Raw genomic sequence first — 14,300 nt, forward strand, 5'->3', positions numbered from 1 at the left:
AGGCAATTTGACCTAACAAGACGAGATTGTCGGAGGATTCTTCTTTACCTTTGAGTGGCACACTTCGGGAATTGACATATTGTGCGTCATGGACCGCCATAGATTCGATCGTTGTATGAGCAATATCGGTGTCAATTTGATCAAACCGCCCATTGTTGGCAGAATCAAGAATCCTTCGGTACTCGGCACAACATCCATTGTAGAATGTTATAGCTAGAAACCAATCATCCAACCCATGGCGTGGGCATTGCCTTTGAAATTCTTTGTACCTCCCCCAAGCCTCATATAAGCCCTCAAAAGCTTGTTGACGGAATCCGGTGATTTGGCTCCTCAAAGTTTGAGTTTTCTCCGGTGGAAAAAACTTTTGATAGAACGCAAGAGCTAATGTTTCCCAATTGGTGATTGCCATGACAGTGCGGTCAAGGCTATTGATCCAAAGCTTGGCCTTTTCCTTCAAAGAGAAAGGGAAAAGTATTTCCCTTATTTGGGCTTGAGTGACGCCCGTTTGACGGATCATGGAGCAATAATCGAGGAAATTTTGTAAATGCAAATTGGGATCCTCCAAAGGACTTCCCCCAAGTTGCTTCCTCTCTACAAGTCTAATGAAAGCCGGTTGATCTCGTAGTCCGGCGCGGTAATTTGTGTAGTTGTGATACCGGCCGGAAGCATGGCCGCGGTGGGCTTTGAGTGATTGGAAAGTTTCACCATATTTTTAGTTGAAGATGATGGTGGTGGTGGAGATGATGAACTTGAAACCTCCTCCTCTTCAAGGGCTTCTAGATCATCTAAGTAAGACTTTCTAGCAATTTTAACTTGCATGGAAGAAGTGGCTTCTTTCACTTCTTTCCAAAAACGTCGTCTTCTCCTAAAGGTTTTATCGGGATTGGAATCCGGTGAAATTAATTCTCCACTACGAGAGGACCTGGGCATAAGACAACAATTTCTAGAAAATGATAAGTAACGGTCTGAAGGAACGTTCCTTAAGACAAAAGTAAACAAGATAAAAATCGACAAATCAATACACAATAAAACAGTGCTCCCCGGCAACGGCGCCAAAATCTGATAGGCTATCGTACACCTATGCAAAGATAATTACCCTAGACACAAATTAATGTAGTAATAGGGATTGAACACAAGGAGATGGGAATTGTGTTATGATATGCTATGGAGAGATTTCTATCAAGGTCGATTTCGTTCGGTTTGATCGGTTGATTGGTTTGATGATTAATAATAAAAATTGAAAACAATATGATAAAAGGAGTCTAGGGGAGTCGGGTCACACATGCAAAGGTAAATATACGTTCATGTTAAACTCGGTAATAACAATATTATCAATTCTTTAGGATTAAAGACACCCACCTTACGATATTAGGGTCCTAGAGAAACTCTCGTTTATGACTAGGTCGTCCTACTACACATGCTTAGTCTAATCCGATTCCATGCCTCTCGACTTTTAGAACAAATTAACAAACTTAATCAATTAATAAGGCCTTTAAACAAAGATTAAATGTGACAATGCAAACATGTGATAGAAACAATTAGACAATATTATATCAACCTAATTTATCATTTTATATATTTGATTTTGCATGGATTCCCTAGCGCCTAGATTAAGGATTTTAGCTACTCATGATGAAATGTAAACTATAAACTTTGTTGTAAGAAATGCTAAACATGATTGTAGAAAGGGTGTAAATTAAACGGTGAAACATAAAATAAGAATAATACTAATATGATATAATGAAAGTGCTAATGATAGACTATGTGATAACTAAATAGAAATGTAAAATAGTAAGCTAGAATTAGGAATACCGTAATGGAAATGGAACTTGAATTGCAAAGAAGAACAAAGTAGAACTAAATGCTTGAATAAATAACCAAATGTTTAACAATCAAATGCTTAACAATATTGAAACTAAATATGAAAACTAATGAGAGAATTTTGCTTAAGGCTAATATAGTGTATGAAGACGTGAGAAAAAGATATCCCTAATGATGGATTAAGGCCCCTATTTATAAGAAAATAGGGGCATAACGTAAAATTGCAAGAGAGGGCAACCCCGATTGGGGTTGCCAGCCCCGATCGGGGGCGTGGTTATCCGGGCATTTCTTCTTAATTCCTCGATTAATTGCTCGAGGAATCTCTATGAAACTCCTCAATGCCTCTTTAATCTTCGGTTGAATGTGTTAATTGGCACTTTAAGACCTTCCAAAGAGCATCCTAAGTTGAGAATCCTAAGTAGCATTTGTGGACTTTGCATTTTGGGCTTAACTTTCACTTGGCTTTGTTTTGCATTTCTTCATTTTAATCCACAACTTTTACCATGCAAATCCATGCAACATCTTTTGGTTGGTACATCATGCTCTTCTATTTAGCCTTGCTTCTAGTGTTTGCAAAATATGTAGAATTATGCTCCTAAAAGCTCACATACCTACAAAATATGACAAACCATGCAAATACAACTAGAATGCAATATTAGCTCGATAACACTAAGATTAGTGCAAATTAGAATGTAAAACAGAGCTAAAATATGGGGTTAAAGTGTATATGAAATGGACTTATCAGTGTCACTCGGTCGAGTGGCACTGCGTTGTACTTGAGAAATGATATTTCGGGATTTTATCTTATCCAAACTCTTATCCCCTTCATTCTTTCTCTTCTTTCTTCTTACTCAAAAACACTCTTCTCTATCTCTAAATGCTCACTAAACCTTCCCTTTCGCCTTCAAAGTTGGATTACAGATGGAACTTGTAACATTTCGTTTGATGTCTATAAGTGTCTTGATATTGGATTTGATAGTGGATGATATTATGGAGCTAGCAGCGTTAGAGGATGGTAGTTGGTTATGTATGGATTTGGTGCCTTGAGAGATATATATGTGGTAGATAAGATATCGTGAGTCATGTTGTGGAAGTAAACATAGTTGGTGGAGTGGGTCTTAAGAGTTCATGTTTTATGTTTGGCCGAGTTCTTGAGTTCTTAGTATGTTGTTGTGTCTTGGTCGAGTTCGTATGGTTGTTTTTAGGTATGGGTTGAACTTCGGGGTCGAAGTTCTTTTTAAGGAGGGAAGACTGTAATACTACGGTTTTATGAGTCTCTGGGTACTCTATCGAGTAGGCCTTACTCTGTCGAGTAAGGGTGAGTTGAGTTTTTAAAATAGTTTTTGACCTGTTGGGTACTCGATCGAGTAACGTTGATACTCGATCGAGTAAGGGGGCACTCGATCGAGTACCTCAGCTACTCGATCGAGTAGCTGGTTTACGGGGAATGATTTCTCGGGTTTTGTTAATAATGCGATTAAGTATATAATTACTTCCGTCACTTTTCTTTAAACACTTTTACAACCTAATTACTTTCAAAAGAGAAATCAATTCAAACTACGTTCTTCGCATCAATCGCATTGTTGGCATATCCCGGAGCGTGGAAGGTCGGATTTTACCTTTCTTTATACCGTTGTGATCCTTGCGTCGAGGGTAAGATCTACGTACCGTTTTTATAGTATTTAGTCAAAGTTGGTTAAACCCTAATATTGGGATTTGGGGGTTTTGTTGTATTTTGTGATTGGTAGTGATTATATGTTTGTATGTTAGGAGGAGGATTCGTAGAAGAAGCCTTTTGATATCAGCTGTGAGACCGTCTGATTGTGTTGCTTTCCAGGTAGGGTTTCCCTACTCAGTATTAGTCCCATAATGTGTTGGTGATGATTTGTGATTGTTGATTATTGTTATACGAGTATTGTGACGGTTGTTGGTTTGATTGCTGTTTAATGGTTGTGATTGTTTGTCTCTGGTTCTCGAGATGCGTTCTCGGCTGAGTGGAGTCACTTGCGGGAGTGGCTTCACGCCCTTGTTTCCCCCTCCGTGGAACCCGCCACGGGAGGGGATGTGCACATTAATGGGACAGGGTTATCGCTCGGTATGATGAGCGGGGCTTAGGTGGGAACGGCTGCGGTCCCCCACTCGCGGGTGGTCCAAAGTGGACGATCGGTGACGGAGATTGATTGGAGTGGGTGTGATTGTGTGTGTGACCGTTTGAGCTGCTTGTTTACTGTGTTGTTGGTTATATAAATTGTGTGATTAGTACTGACCCCGTTTAATGTTTTAAAAACGGTGGTGATCCATTCGGGGGTAGTGAGCTCGAGCGGTGTATGATATGACGCGTATGGGATAGCTGGGATGAGTCATCACGTGGCAGTTAGAAGTCTTCCGCTGTGTCAGAAAATGTTTTATAGCTTTGATAGTTTTAGCAGTAGACCGTCTGAGAGTCTTGTATTTCTTTTTATCAGTTTTGGAGTTGGTATGTAATCACTTTAAACATTATTTACTTTTAAGTATGTTTCGTTATTGTCTTATGATTATCATTGCCTCGGAAAACCGGGATAATAGCACTTCTATGCCTTAAGTGGTCCATGCGATAAAAGAGATTTTGATGGTTCTGCATATGGTGGTATATTCGCAGTAGAGTGTTGGTGTAGCATAAAGAAGGAAGTTGAATATTTTATGGTTGATGTTGTTAAAAGGCCATGGTCGAGCTTGTAGTATTGTGATGTTTAGGAGTGTGAGAATATTTCACTAGTGTTGACAGTTGGATGATGAGGTTATGAGTGTGAGTAAACTTCGAGGACGAAGTTCCTTTTAAGGGTGGTAGAATGTAACATTCCGTTTGATGTCTATGAGTGTCTTGATATTGGATTTGAGAGTGGATGATATTATGGAGATAGCAGCGTTAGAGGATGGTAGTTTGTTATGTATGGAGTTGGTGTCGTGAGAGATATATATGTGGTAGATACGATATCGTGAGTCATGTTGTGGAAGTAAACTTAGTTGGTGGAGTGGGTGTTAAGAGTTCATGTTTTATGTTGGGTCGAGTTCTTGAGTTCTTAGTATGTTGTTGTGTCTTGGTCGAGTTAGTATGGTTGTTTTTAGGTATGGGTTGAACTTCGGGGACGAAGTTCTTTTTAAGAAGGGAAGACTGTAATACTACGGTTTTATGAGTCTCTGGGTACTCTATCGAGTACCCCTTACTCGATCGAGTAACCCTGGTAAAATTTGTTTTACGTGCTTCTGACCTTCACCTACTCGATCGAGTAAGTCCCTTACTCGATCGAGTGGCCTGTACTCGATCTAGTGACCCCTATTTTGGGTCATATGCTTATCTTTAGACTTTGTTGCATATCATGTTTAATTCAAAAGTGTTATTTTGCTTCTTTATGCATTGTTTTACATGTATGTTGGTCTTGATGCGTAAGTTACCCAATCTTGTGATGTAAGGAGTGGCACCTGTGGTGAGTATGAGTTCGGTGGGAGGACATGAGTTATATGTGGTTGTGATAGATAGTGGAAAAAGAAAAGGAGGATCGTTATGGCTTAATTGAGACATAGAGCATGTTCTCTGAGATGAGATGAGTGATATGATTGTGTGTTGAGTAACGTAAAAGCAAGTGAATATGGGCAAGGGATGATGTGAGTCTAAGGAACGTGAGAATGAAAGGATTGAGAGTAAGGATGTGGATAATGGCAACTTGAGATGTGTAAAGAATTATGGAGGGAGATGGTTAGGAGTCGTGTGGGTTAGGAGTATGCATAGTGAAAGTTCGTTTAAAGGGGTTGAGAAGAGTAATATATAGTGAACTTTGTGGAGACTTGTCGCGAGGTGGATTTGTAGACAGTGAGTGAGTTTGGGAGATTTGGTTTATTAAGAGATGAAACTACTGTGTGATTTCCTTGGGTAATTAACGGTATGAAATGAATTCTGATTTCTAGAGAGGTATAAAGGAGATGCAATTGTTTGGACAGTGAACGTTGATTTTATGGATAGATTAGTGGCAAGTGTGAGTGATAGCATAATAAGAGAAGATCCATGGTAAGAAAGAGTGAGATGATATCGGTATAAAATAATGGAATTTGAGTTTTGGAGCAACAAAAGGGTAACTGGATTACTAAAGAGTTAGCTAGAAGGAATAAGGAGTACAGTTGAACTATTAATTGGTATTGTTGAGTGTAAAGAGAAAAGAAGGATAAAAGTAAGCTGAGAAAAATGTTGACCAGAGTTATGTGATATAGAAGTAAGGAATCGTCGAGATTTATGATATTATCATGAGGATATTAGTTAAGGATTATATAGGAATTTCAGGACAACATGATTAATCATGAGTTTCGAGGAATTAAGGGAGTATGAAGTGGGTGGGGTATTTGCACGATACGAGATTTTGGTGGAGAGTTAGATGATGATACAATTAAGGATAGTATTGGGAAGAATGTTGAGGTAACTGTGTTGATGGATTCGATGTTCGTTGTTTGGGATGTTAACCAAAGATAGAAAGAAATCGCGATATTTAGAGATGAGTGTAAGAGGTTTGATGTCCTGGACAAATGGTAGTGTTATGGTTTGTGACTAGTGGTTAAGGGTGGTGGTATATTAGAAAGGTAGCAATTCTAATGAGGTTGATTTTGTAGAGACCAGATTGATATGTATGGTTGTGAGAAAGTATAAGATGTGGTTATATGAGGCGGTTGTTAGTAGTTGAGTATTAATGGTATGGTTACAATTGGCAGGGGGTGATGGATATGCGAATGGGAGAATATGTTATGAGGGGTATACGAGATAAGCTCGGTGAGGGGTAACTTTTATCAGGTGGTAACTTACGTGATCAGGATTGACTGGTTGTATGTGATTACAGGTCTGTGATATATATATAAATGTTTGTGTGAGGTTTTGACCTCACAAGACGTGATATGGTGTGGTTATCATAAAGTTGTTATTTGAATGTTCTGTAATGCATGGTGGGTACGCTAATTTAATTGAATGATGATTAAAAAGGTAATAAACTGAGTGATCTGGCATGAATGGTTATACTTGTATGTATTCATGATACATGTCAATCGGTGATATGGTAAGGGGATGATATTCATGAGGTTATTACCTGTTTAATTCATAAAATATGTTGCGTTGTGATTTAGTAAAGTGGATTTGAGTAAGTTTTTTTTTCTTGTCAAAGAAGTTATTCTGAGTCAGTGTTTATGGGAATTGTATGCAGTTGTGATGTCTATCGATGTGGTTGTTGTGCCTCGGGTGGTGATCCGGGCACGGTACATAGTGTTGTGATGCGGGTATTTTCGCACTGCGGTGTGGTTATGGTGGCGGTGTTGCGATGCCGTCACCGGTTGTGGTGGAGTAGGCGGGATGATTATGATACGAGTTTTCAAAAGTACATACCGGTCATACATAGATTGTTGTTTTGTTTGATGTTGCTTCCTGTGAGTTTCATTTGTTGTACATAGACGACAGTTGTTTTGTTATTAATGTTTCTTACCAGTTAAGTTTGGGAATCAGGGTAGAGTATGATATGAAATAGAGTTGTATTGATATTCTGTTGATGAGACACGGTTGTGAGAGGTTGTTACAGTAATTTTGATCTTGTTCTAGATAAGGCTTTAGTGGATATGGTAATGGCAAGTGATTCGTAAAACATGTGTGGTAATGACCTAAAAGATGTAGGTGGTTCATAATCCTTTGTTGAGACAGTGAGTGTAGGGTGTTGGGGGAATTAGTGTCATGTTAAGTTGTGTATGAGTTTTGCGGTAATGAAAGGAAGAACTTGAGGATCTAGTGTGAGTATACGTACCGAGTGTGGATCGTGAGTTATGCTTTTGGGAGATAGGTGCTTTTCATAGAGAGGTATGTTGTTTTGCAGTAATAATGGAGAGTTAGTATGGTGATTTTGCTACGAGTTTTATGGTATAGGTTAGGTGGTGTGCCGAATGAGTTGAGGTATGAGAAATGTTTAAGTAAGAGAGCCTTAGATATATGCATGGCGAGTGTTTAGATTATAGGTGGTTATCATTGACATGCGGTGGTGATGAGGATAATGAGACGATATAGCTCGGATTTAGTATTAGTGAGTTACGAGGACGTAACATTTATCTTAAGAGGAGTAGGATGCGATAAAAGAGATTTTGATGGGTGTGCATATGGTGGTATATTCGCAGTAGAGTGTTGGTGTAGCATAAAGAAGGGAGTTGAATATTTTGTGGTTGATGTTGTTAAAAGGCCATGGTCGAGCTTGTAGTAGTGTGATGTTTAGGAGTGTGAGAATATTTCACTAGTGTTGACAGTTGGATGATGAGGTTATGAGTGTGAGTAAACTTCGAGGACGAAGTTCCTTTTAAGGGTGGTAGAATGTAACATTCCGTTTGATGTCTATGAGTGTCTTGATATTGGATTTGATAGTGGATGATATTATGGAGCTAGCAGCGTTAGAGAATGGTAGTTGGTTATGTATGGAGTTGGTGTCGTGAGAGATATATATGTGGTAGATACGATATCGTGAGTCATGTTGTGGAAGTAAACATAGTTGGTGGAGTGGGTGTTAAGAGTTCATGTTTTATGTTTGGTCGAGTTCTTGAGTTCTTACTATGTTGTCGTGTCTTGGTCGAGTTAGTATGGTTGTTTTTAGGTATGGGTTGAACTTCGGGGACGAAGTTCTTTTTAAGGAGGGAAGACTGTAATACTACGGTTTTATGAGTCTCTGGGTACTCTATCGAGTAGGCCTTACTCTGTCGAGTAAGGGTGAGTTGCGTTTATAAAATAGTTTCTGACCTGTTGGGTACTCGATCGAGTAACGTTGATACTCGATCGAGTAAGGGGGCACTCGATCGAGTACCTCAGCTACTCGATCGAGTAGCCGGTTTACGGGGGATGATTTCTCGGGTTTTGTTAATAATGCGATTAAGTATATAATTACTTCCGTCACTTTTCTTTAAACACTTTTACAACCTAATTACTTTCAAAAGAGAAATCAAATCAAACTACGTTCTTCGCATCAATCGCATTGTTGGCATATCCCGGAGCGTGGAAGGTCGGATTTTACCTTCTTTATACCGTTGTGATCCTTGCGTCGAGGGTAAGATCTACGTACCGTTTTTATAGTATTTAGTTAAAGTTGGTTAAACCCTAATATTGGGATTTGGGGGTTTTGTTGTATTTTGTGATTGGTAGTGATTATATGTTTGTATGTTACGAGGAGGATTCGTAGAAGAAGCCTTTTGATATCACCGTGAGACCGTCGATTGTGTTGCTTTCCGTAGGGTTTCCCTACTCGCATTAGTCCCATAATGTATTGGTGATGATTTGTGATTGTTGATTATTGTTATACGAGTATTGTAACGGTTGTTGGTTTGATTGCTGTTTAATGGTTGTGATTGTTTGTCTCTGGTTCTCGAGATGCGTTCTCGGCTGAGTGGAGTCACTTGCGGGAGTGGCTTCACGCCCTAGTTTCGCCCTCCGTGGAACCCGCCACGGGAGGGGATGTGCACATTAATGGGACAGGGTTATCGCTCGGTATGATGAGCGGGGCTTAGGTGGGAATGGCTGTGGTCCCCCACGGCGGGTCGGTCCGGTGGACGATCGGTGACAGAGATTGATTGGAGTGGGTGTGATTGTGTGTGTGACCATTTGAGCCGCTTGTTTACTTGTGTTGTTGGTTATATAAATTGTGTGATTTGTATCGACCCGTTTAATGTTTTAAAAACGTGGTGATCCATTCGGGGTGGTGAGCAAAGCGATTCGAAAGGTATGATATGACGCGTATGGGATAGCTGGGATGAGTCATCACGTGGCAGTTAGAAGTCTTCCGCTGTGCCAGACGATGTTTTATAGCTTTGATAGTTTTAGCAGTAGACCGTCTGAGAGTCTTGTATTTCTTTTTATCAGTTTTGGAGTTGGTATGTAATCACTTTAAACATTATTTACTTTTAAGTATGTTTCGTTATTGTCTTATGATTATCATTGCCTCGGAAAACCGGGATGGTAGCACTTCCATGCCTTCAGTGGTCCTGGTAAGGCACTTGGATTATGGGGGTGTTACAGAACTGATGTGACTCATATTTGAGCATATTTAGTCCCCGAATTAGGCTCGTTCCTATGCTTTTTAGTGCATAATTAGGTCATTTACTACCTTTAGTTTCCCGTTTTGCATATTCTTTGAGGTTTTGTTCCCTTGGTAGGAAAGGAGTGCAAACCTTGCATTTTCATGGCAAAATGGAGCTAAATTGATCAAATTCAATGACCAAGCATCAAAGGAAAGACAATACTAGAAGGCCTGTATAGGAAATAAAGTAGCTTGGGAAATGATGAAAGGGTCCTTGCATCTGCAACAAGATCCCCGAGGATTGTTGAGGAAAGAAAAGAAGAGAAGTGGCTGACAAGGAATCCGAGTGTCTCCCTGCGTAGGACGAGCGTCTCCCTGCTACAACCCGAGTGTCCCGATGCCAAGACGCTCGTCTTGAGGCCAAATGATCCGAACCTCCCTCCCACAATCCGCTCGGATCCCCATGCAGAACCAATCGTCCCTGCTTCCTAGACGCTCGGGACGGGCATATTCCTTGGAGAGCATTAAAACGGAGATGAGCATCTCCTTGGAGAGGAGCACTTACTCAACTTTTCTTAAGGGTCTTAATAGTCATTTAGGCCCTTAGTAACCCTAATCTTTGTACCTAGTCTCTAGTATAAATACCGCCTTGTACTACCTAGATTAGCATGTCATCTTAATAGGATCTTAATCTTATCTTAATCAAGTCCTAATACTCTCTTAATCTTGTAATCAATTCTTAATTTAGCATTAATACAAATCTCATTTCTTAATCATTCCTTAATTTCTCTATTGTTCATCATTTATTTTGGGTAATTAGAAGATTATTTGGGTTTATTTGGAGGATTGACAACCATCCATCAATCATCAAGTACTTGTATTATTCTTTGCTTTATTATTTGGAATCATCTTTATAGGTATAATTCTCTCTTAATCGCTTTTTAATTATTGTTAATCTTCTTCATTTGTTCATCATGTTTTGCCTTGCTAGTATGATTGACATCCTTATTAGCATGTTAAACTTGATAATGAGTGAGTAGTTTCCTTAACTAGGGTTAATGGGGAATTAGGGAAAACCAACATGGGGATTGATTCATGTTTAATCTAATATGTTTTCATAATTAATTTGCTTGCTTATTGTGATTTCAACTTATGCACATGTTATGTTTGATGAAATGTGAGCCTATGAATCCTTGCATTTTTTACCCATCACTTACCTTTTCAATGAGACTTGTAAGACATAAAACAACTCGAGTCTCATTATACCATGCATATAGTTGGATAGGGAGGATTAAGTCGACTTGTAGGTGTTGTACAATCTATTCGATTCGGCTCCGGGACCCAAACCTTCCTAGGAATTGTAAGATATACACTAACTCGATCCCATCACAACAATAATTGCTTGCATCTAGTAGGAAACATGTTTGTATGATCAAATCCCATGAATCCCCTATGAACCCATGACACCCTAGTGCCTTTAATCAATTGTTTACATCTCATTTTAATCATATTTCTTGCTTCCATTACTTTATTTACATTGTTATTTAGTTTAGTTGATCTCCTACCTCAACCCAAATTGTGACACCCTTAGACACAACCATTTGCAATCGAAAATCCTACATCAATACCCGTCCCTTGTGATCCGACCTTTACTTACCTCTTTACTAAAAGTAGAGTAGTTTGTGAAGTTATAAATATTGTTTTGGTCTAGGTAACTCTTAACGACAAGTAACCGAAATCCATACACCGACCAAAAATGGCGCCGTTGCCGGGGACGGTGTGAACTTGATTTGATTTTCTTTGTTTGTTTTTAGTTGTGTCTTTCTTTACCTTGGGGAAGTCAAACTCCTCAAGGTTTGTTCTAATTGTTTTCGAGTTGTTTGATATTTTGCATGTCTAGGAGATCACAAGAAAACTTGTTACCTATTCATCTTGAAATTGAAAGAACTTTGACAAACAATAGAAGACTTGCTAGAGATACTTTGACAGGTATTGGTGAGATTGTGGACATTCAACCAAATAACGTTGAGTTCATCAACCTTTTTGCAAGAGAAGGAGAGGATAACCCAACACAAAATCAACCACAAAATTAACACACAATGCCTAAATTCTCATCACATTCCATACCAACCGAGGAGAACCTACCAAATGGTACTCCCACACCACAACATTTGACCGGTAATTTCATTGCAAAATCCGCATTTATACAATTAGTTGAGAGAAGTCAATTTGGGGGGATTCCTAGTGAAGACCCTCATTCACATATGGAGACTTTTTGTGACTATTGTGATGCGATTTCTCAAACCGGAGTGACTCAAGACCAAATTCGATGGGTCTTATTTCCTTTTTCTTTGATTGGTTCCGCGAAACAATGGTTGAAGAGCCTAGATAAGGCTACTATTGGTATTGACTCTTGGAATAAATTGGCACTTGCATTCTACAAGAAATTCTATCCTCCGGAAAATACCAACATGTTGAGAGCCCAAATCACCGGGTTCAAACAAAGGTATGAGGAATCCTTGTATGAAGCACGGGAGAGATTCAAGGATACTTGCCGATCTTGTCCATATCATGGACTTAGCGAGTGGTTCCTTGTACAACAATTTTGGAATGGTCTATATGAAGACTCCCGAAACATTCTCAATATGGGATCAAATGGTATGTTTACCGAAGTTGATGATAATCAAACATGGAACAAGATTGAGGAAATAGCGGTCCAGAAGTCACAATATTGTAGACCTCGTAAGGCTACTAGAGGAGGAAAGCATGAAGTGGAGTCTACTACTCAATTGGGTGCTCAACTTAGTGGTCATATTGATACCATTAATTTGAAATTTGAGAAGGCTATGGCTAAGCTTGAAGAAGCCTCCAAATCGCCTAAGCAACATGTTAATGCCATGGTGGCATCTTCATCAATTCCAAGTGGAGTATGTGACAGTTGTGGAACTTTGGGACATGACCAAAGTGAATGTAGGGGAACAAGTGAACAAGTGAATGCTTTCCAAGCATACAAGAGGGTACCCCTTATTGCAACTATTACAATGAAAGCACCAAATTCCATCCCAACCTCTCATACAAAAGCCAAAATGTTCAAAACCCTCAAACAACATACACCCCACCTCCAATGAGAAACCAAGGTTATCAAAACCAAACTCCATACAATCAAACAAATGACCAAGGTTTTGATGTTCAAAAAGCGTTCCTCCAAATGCAAAATAGCCAACAAGAATTTTTCACTCAAATGCAAAAGGATAGCCAAGCAAAAGTCATCACCATTAACAACATACTAGCTCACACAAAAATGTTGGAGACCCAAATGTATCAATTAGCATCTTCAAGTTCACAAAGACCAAAGGGGCAATTACCACCTCAAGGTAATCCCCCAAAACCAGAATCGATGAGTGCCATCCATTTGAGGAGTGGTACAAGGTATGAAGGGCCGAAGAGGCCCGTTGATGAAGGTGTTGTGAATGCTAGTGACAAGGAAAGAGTTGTTGAAAACTCTAAAGAAGAAGAACCCACCATTCAAGAAGTTTCAAAGGAGAATGAAGAGAAGGTTAAAGAGAAAGAGCCTATTGTGATTCGGCTTCCATTTCCAAGTCGTCAAGCTAAGCCTAAGTTTGATGAATAACTTGGGAAGTTTATGGAGATTGTTAAGAACTTGGAAGTGTCAATTCCATTTAAGGAATTAATCAATCACGTTTCGGCCTATGCGAAATACATGAAAGATATTCTTACAAAGAAGAAATCCAACCGGAAACTTGAGACTATTGCTTTCACTAAGGTGAGTAGTGCCATCCTACAAGGAAGTTAACCTCCAAAACTAAAGGATCCCGGAAGCTTCTCTATTCCATGCACCATTGGCGACACCACAATCAACAAAGCTTTATGTGACCTTGGGGCAAGTGTGAGTGTCATGCCATATTTGGTGTGCAAGAGGTTAGGAATGGGAGAGCTTAAGTGCACTAATATCACGCTTCAAATGGCGGATCGATCAACGAAGACACGTTTAGGGGTATGGGAAGATGTGCCGGTAAGAATTGGCAAGTTCTTCATCCCGGTGGACTTTGTTATTGTTGATATGGAAGAAGATTCCAACATTCCTATCATTTTAGGAAGACCTTTCTTACACACCGCGGGAGCGGTGATTGACGTGAAACATAGAGAGCTCACCCTTAAAGTGGGAGATAAAACAATCACTTTTAATCTTGACAAGACAATGAGAGCTCCCCGATTACATGAGCCGTCTTTCATGGTTGATCATTATAGTCGAGAAAGTGATAGGAAGAAGTTGGCAACTCAATGCAAAGAACAAGTTATGGGTAAAGAATCACCACCCATATGGGAGAAGAAAATGGGTAACCTCCAAGATGCACCATCCAAGGAACAAGAATGTTTCAACAAGAATGAGAGCTTGAATAGCTCACCACC

General features: G+C 39.5%; 2 non-coding genes across 2 annotated transcripts; one reads left to right on the forward strand and one right to left on the reverse strand.

Annotated features, from left to right (window-relative positions):
- Nucleotides 1–230: 230 nt before the first annotated feature.
- On the forward strand, nt 231–337 carry LOC141625022 (small nucleolar RNA R71). The gene has a single exon (XR_012534822.1). It is a non-coding gene; the product is annotated as a small nucleolar RNA R71 (small nucleolar RNA).
- Nucleotides 338–12,340: 12,003 nt separating this feature from the next.
- Nucleotides 12,341–12,447, reverse strand: LOC141625428 (small nucleolar RNA R71). Its single transcript, XR_012535210.1, has one exon. It is a non-coding gene; the product is annotated as a small nucleolar RNA R71 (small nucleolar RNA).
- Nucleotides 12,448–14,300: the final 1,853 nt, after the last annotated feature.

Source organism: Silene latifolia, chromosome X (genome assembly GCF_048544455.1).
Source record: "Silene latifolia isolate original U9 population chromosome X, ASM4854445v1, whole genome shotgun sequence".
Classification (NCBI taxonomy): Eukaryota; Viridiplantae; Streptophyta; class Magnoliopsida; order Caryophyllales; family Caryophyllaceae; genus Silene; species Silene latifolia.